The sequence below is a fragment of the Solanum dulcamara genome, chromosome 1, assembly GCF_947179165.1.
Source record: "Solanum dulcamara chromosome 1, daSolDulc1.2, whole genome shotgun sequence".
Classification (NCBI taxonomy): Eukaryota; Viridiplantae; Streptophyta; class Magnoliopsida; order Solanales; family Solanaceae; genus Solanum; species Solanum dulcamara.
Genome location: NC_077237.1, coordinates 29,407,623 through 29,414,289, shown reverse-complemented (window position 1 = coordinate 29,414,289; position 6,667 = coordinate 29,407,623). Strand labels below are relative to the sequence as shown.

General features: G+C 38.3%; 1 pseudogene; it reads left to right on the top strand.

Annotated features, from left to right (window-relative positions):
• The first annotated feature begins 6,150 nt into the window (after positions 1–6,150).
• LOC129904893 (5S ribosomal RNA) lies at positions 6,151–6,269 on the top strand (annotated as a pseudogene).
• Positions 6,270–6,667: the final 398 nt, after the last annotated feature.

Sequence of the window (6,667 nt, the reverse complement as noted above, 5' to 3'; positions counted from 1 at the left end):
ATAGCTATGGAAACTCTGTAAAGTCTCACATTCTCTTGATCTATAATTTCACACAATCTCGATTGAATAGGTAGTCCTTGATTGAAAGAACACGGGATGATATTATTAATCTGTGGATGATATTCCATATAAAATCATCCATCCATAGAGTGAAAAATGAGTCTTATAGCCAAGGTCGTGTTGTGGAATCTTCGACCTTATGTATTACTTCCTGCCTTTTTTAGATGACATCAATTGGTACCCTTACCTTTTGGGTTTGTCTTTTTGCCCATCAGATATGGCTATCGAATAATGCTGAAGTTCCCTCACACAATGACCTTCATAGCCATTCTATGTTTTGTCTATCCCTACTGGTATAGTGTTGTAAAACTTTGGCATACCAGTGCGCCATTTGTTAGTAACCAGCTACTCCTGCTTGTTTTACTAAAGCCCTTTTTATAACTCCCTTAACCCTACTTATAAAACACTAGGTATATAATCTCATATCATTGCTTCATCATTATTTCAGATCCTTCCATGGTCCTTTTCCTTAGATTTGGCTCTGATTTTTCTGTTACATGTTACATTGCAAATCTTTCAACAATATGCAAAACAATATGTGAAGGCACTAAACTTAGCCCAAGATTTACTTAGCGTTGTCTCGCTAGTCTTCAGTTTTTGCCTTGCCCTCTCCTCATTTATCTTATAATCGGTAATGGGGTAGATCTTTATTCAACCATTACCATGCTCTTTTTGGTCATTTGATTTAACTTCTCATTGGATTTCTCTATAACGTATCCAAAATATCATAACCCCATTTTTCTCATGTACTCCTCCGCTTGGTCTTATGCTCTCTCTATATATATTTGTAGGTTGCACAACTATTTTTATATAGCTGGTATAAGGTAGACACAGTCTTTTTATTTCCTGGTCCATCTTGCTTTACATATCACCTTTACACTAGAACTTGCTCGCGCTAACGCTATTCTGTCCTACCCCTTTCTTTTCATTTCTTTGGGTACTCCTTGGTCTCCCCATTCCCTAACATAGGATATTTTCTATTCGTTCTCCTTGATACTTATATGTCACATCTCAGCGGCCAACAATTCTGTTGCCATATCTTAATCTTTACTCAACTACGGCCTTACTACCCTTTACACGATCCTTAGATCGCTAAGTCTTACTCTATTATTGTGTTCACCCATTTTTGTATGCACCCATCCATTAGGGTCTATGCTAATGGTTTTCCGCACGGTCTTAGATATCATGGATTCTACCCATTTATGACTGGCCTTTAGCCCTTGCTAACTCGTGCCAGCATAGGATTTTGCTTGAAGTTTAAGCGTTCCTGTTAACATATGATAGTGTCAGTTGACTTCGTCTCACACTTGTATTTCTCTTGTCCACTTTCCCTCTTTAGGGTGTACCCATATCTTCATTTATTTATTTTCAACTGTTCATACGCATATGATTTTGTTCCAACATATTTGACATACTGCACCATATCTACACGTTCTGTTATATCATCTATAATTTAGGTTTCCCCTATAAGTGTCACGACCCAACCCTGTAGGCCATGATGGGTGCCCGAACTGGAGACTCGCGTATACCTCTACCAACTATAAGTAAACCTGCCCTCTGCTTAAGTTATAATGCATCAATAAGCACGATAACATATAAGCCGACAAGGCTATCGTACATATAGGAACAACTGCACACACATACATATATGATCCACATATATGTACACCAACCTCTAAGAGTAAGAATAGTAACATAAGGCAAGACAGGGCCACTGCCGTACCCATAACAAATAAATATGCACATCGAGGGTTAGTACCAAAATCTAGGCTCCGGTACAAAGGAGAGATTCTGAACTACTGAGTGGGACTCCTACGCTGGCGAATCCCCAAAGTGTGAATCTATACCTGCGGGCATACAACCCCCAAGAAAGGGGGGTCAGTACGACATATGTATTGAGTATGTAAAGCATAACTGGAAATATATCTGAAATAAAGAGAGCTAGAGGGATAAATTCTTTACATCAGAGAACATTGTACCTGTTCCTTGTAAATCATAAAAAAACATGCATGCTCATATTATACAATATAGACGGCCCTTTCAGGGCTAGGTGAATCATAACTGTAGGACCATCATAGGGCCCGATGCTATCACCACCTTATCACATCACATCATTATCTCATATATATATACATACGTACCCGACCCTCTAGTTAGGGACACGGTGAGTTGTTCTTGTCATCGCATTATCATTTCCTCATATGGCGTACCCGAACCTTTAGTGAGGGACTCGGTGGATAATGTAGTAAACTGCGCACGATTATGTACCCAGCCTGGGACTCGGTGAAAGAAGGGTTATGGTATACACGAGTAGAGTTGTGAGTAACCATATGCAATTTAAACCATCATTAGAGACTTGTTGAAATAATTAGAATGAACTATCATTAAAAAATTAGGATAATAGCCATAACAAGTAACATTGGAGTGTCATTACAGTTTGTATCAAAGTAGAACTTTTGAAATCATCTACTCATATCAAGGCGTAATAAAATATCTTTTGGAAGTCAAGAAAATAGCCATCTTAGTGTCTTTGAGAATGGGGACTTCCTTGGGATCATATATACTTTGTCTATTCACTTCATAAGGTTCATGCCAAAGTAAAAAAAGATTAACTTTACCTACTTACTACTTCCCAAGGTATAGAAAAACTTGAGAAACCATAGTTCTATTATTGGAAGAGTTCTAGCTTAGAGGAGTGAATAAGACTCATGATTTATAACACAACATAAATTATACCAACTTAGGATGGTTGGACACTTTCACATAAATGGAGGCAAAAGGACATAAAATCTAGGAATTTAAAATGTTGGCCATCCTAGTGTACTCAAAAATAAGAGCTTTTTGTAGACTTCGTGCATTCTTTATCCGTTGGCTTTCTATGGGTCATGCCAAAAGAAGGAAGAGAATAAGCTTTACATGCCCTCTACTTTCCCTCATAGATTAGGTACATATATGTACCCGACCCATCATGAGCTCTGTATCATAACTTTCTTATTGCTTTACCTTACCATCATATAATGTACCCAGCCCATATGGGTGTCAGTGAGTAATCATAGAATTACAACATTGTACTTATGTTAAAGATATATCAGGAGGGAAGAAGGGTAGTTTTACATACTTGTGCCAAAAATATGCCAAGAGAAAGCTTCACATACCTCTTTTGGGATTAATCGTAACCCAGCTTGCCTCGATATCTCCTTGACCTATTTAATATGAAGTTAATACCAAGATTAATAACCTTTCATTTTTCAATTTCCAACTCTACACCCAAGTATTCATAGGAACCATTCCCTTATCCCTTTCCCTCGACCAGTTTATTACTAGTTCTGAAGTTACCAAAAATTGGGTAGCATCTCCCCTATAACTTATCCTATCAAACTGCTAATATTAGAAGCCATATTACAAACAAAAACCAGCAGCTATAAACAATCAAATCAGTCCTATATGATGAAATAACAATTCTACACAACTCGCCCAAAACTACGATACCAAAATAGAGTTTTTAATGTTCCTTTCATAAAATCTTTTACCATACGAAACGTAGGGCCGTGTGGATTCAACCAACAGAATCCAAACCCCTTTTTGAGTAATTTAGAGCTCTGAAACACTCAATTAAACTACCACCAACCTGCAGCACGACAACAACAACACACTACTCGACTCTGATTTACCTACTACGACTTCAATTTAGTTTATTTCTAACGTCAAACATTCTTATGTAATTTTTCCACCTCCAACCTTATTTAAGATATGTAATATACCTCATAACAACATCATAAACTCCAACTTTAAATAGAAAGCCTTACCTTGCCCGAAACTCGCCAAAACTCGCCGAAACTCGCCTCAGAACTCCTTTAGCGCGGCTGAAACTTTGGGGTAGTTTGTTGTCCGTTTGGGGATACTCCAAACCATAAATTGTCATTAATAAAAATTTCATAACATCTTGGTTCACCCTATATAATTAATTAATGAAACAAAATTGGAGACTCACCTTTTTTTCTCCTAAATCCGAGCTCTCTCTCTCTCTAGCTTCAAGTTTCTCTCCTTTCTTTTCTCTAGAATTTTCTTGTAGTTTATTTTTGATAAATATGAACTTAAGGGATAAGAATGAGTTCAAAATTCATCAAATATGTATATATATACAACCTTGGGGGGTGACACATGTCAAGCCCTAAGTGGTGACATGTGTCAAGCCCTCATAAGGCCAACACACCCCCTCCTCCACTTAGGGGCTGCCATGTGGCATATGGGGCCACCCCCTTTCTGTAGCAACTTCCATGTGACACTCTCTCGTGGGCTTCCATATGTCACTTTTTTTCCTCCTCGTGGGTTCATAATCTCGTCTTTCTTTACGAGCCTATGTAATCCCTACTATGTAATCTTTATATGTGATCAAGTATCTTAAGTATGTAAGATTTCCAAATTGGTAGCTTACACTAATAAGTCGAGTCCTATGACTCATTATATGGTCTCCAACTTCTCTCGGATTCTTATAACTTTATTTCCAATCTTTTCTACTATGCGGTATCGCGTTCTCCTTTCCTTAGAGTTGTTTGATAGAGTTATAGATTATCCGTCTCACATGGTAACTCTTCAGAGCTTTAGAGTTCTTAAGAAATCTTAAGAAGCTTTAAGAAACTTTAAGAAACTTTATGAAACTTAAAAGGCTTACAATACTTACAAGAAACTCAACAGCCGTTTAAGCGACTTAAGAACGTGTTACAAGGTACAAAAGTATGGGGTGTAACATCCTTCCCCCCTTCATTTCTTCGCGATTCTGATTTCGCCACAGCACCTTGATGGAAGCTACATCCTTAGTCTGCAATCTTCTAATCTGCCGATCCAGGATGGCAATAAGTTGCTCTTCGTAGGATAACTCCTCTATCACAATGATATCATCTATGAGATATACTCGGGATGGATCATCAATGCACTTGTGAAGCATTAATACAGGGAAGACTGGATATACTACTTTTAGATTTGTCGGTAGGTCTAGCTCGTAGGCAACCTTTCCTAGTCAGTGAAGGATCTGGTAAGGACCCACATATATCGGACTCATCTTCCCTTTCTAGCCAAACGTCATTACTCCTTTCATGGGAGACACCTTCAAAAACACACAATTGCTCACTTGAAATTCTAAAGATCGACGTTGATTGTATGCATATAGATTCTTTCTACTTTGGGCAACTAATAATCTCTCCTGAATAGGCTTTAACTTCTCCATAGACTGTTGGACCATATTGGGTCTATTAGTCATGTTTCACCAACATCCGACTAACCAATGACGACCTACACTTTCTGTCATACAAAGTCTTATATGAGGCAATCTGGAGAGTTGAATGATAGTTAATATCGTAAGTAATCTTGACAGGTAGTAGGAAAATTTCCTAGCTACCCTTGGAGTCAACCGTATAGGCCTGTGACCTATCTTCTAGCATTTAGCTAGTAAACTTAGTCTGTCCACCGGTCTGAGGGCATAATAGTGTACGAAGACCTATCTATCTTCCCAATCTCTTTATGGTATAATCTTCAGTAGTTAACTTTAAGTCAGGCTCTTTCATCAGATACAATAGTTATGGAAGCTCCGTAAACTCTCACCATTCTCTTTATCTATAATTTCTCACCTTCTCGGCTGAGCAGGTTGTCTTTGATTGAAGGAGCATGGGCTGATATTGATAATCTGCGGATGACATTCCATATAAAATCATCTATCCATAGAGTGCCAAATGAGTCTCCTACACAAGGTCGTGTTGTGGAATCTTCGACCTCATGTGTTACCTCTTGCCTTTTTTAGATGACATCAACTTGTACCCTTACCTTTTGGGTTTTGCTTTTTGCCCCTCAGAGTTGGCTGCTAAGTGGTGTTGAAATTCCCTCACACAATGGCCTGTATCACCGTTCTGTGGTTTGCCTATCCTTAACTAGTATTATGTTAAAGATATTTGGCATACAAGTGTGCCATCTGTTAGTAATCAACTAATCCTGCTTGTTTTGCTTAAGCCCTTTTTACAATTCCCTTAACGTAACTTATAACAGTCTAGGTACATAATCTGGTGTCGTTTTTTCGCTGTTAGTTTGTATTCCTCCATCTCGTGCGATTATACTAGCACTAAAGCACCAGATCCCACCAGAATTTTGAAGTTAAGCGTGCTTGGGTGAGAGTAGTACTAGGATGGGTGACCCCCCGGGAAGTCCTCGTGTCATGTTTCATTGCAATCTTTGCAATAATCTGTAAGGCACTCAACTCATCTCAAGATTTACCTTAGAGTGGTCTCGCTAATCTTCTCGTTTTGCCTTGCCCCTTCCTCTTTTATCTTACAACTGGTATCGGGGTAGATCTTTAGTTCCACTATGACCATGTCCTTTTTGGCCAATTAATTTAACTTCTCTTTGTATTTCTCTATAACGTGTCAAAAATATCATAACCCCCTTTTCCTTATGTACTCTTTCGCTTGGTCTTATGTTGTATATATATATATTCATAGGTTTCACAACTACTTTTATACAACCGGTATGAGGTAGACACAGTCTTTTCATTTCCTGGTCCATCTCGCTTTACATATAACTTTCACACTAGAACTTGGTCGCTCTAATGCTATTCTTTCCT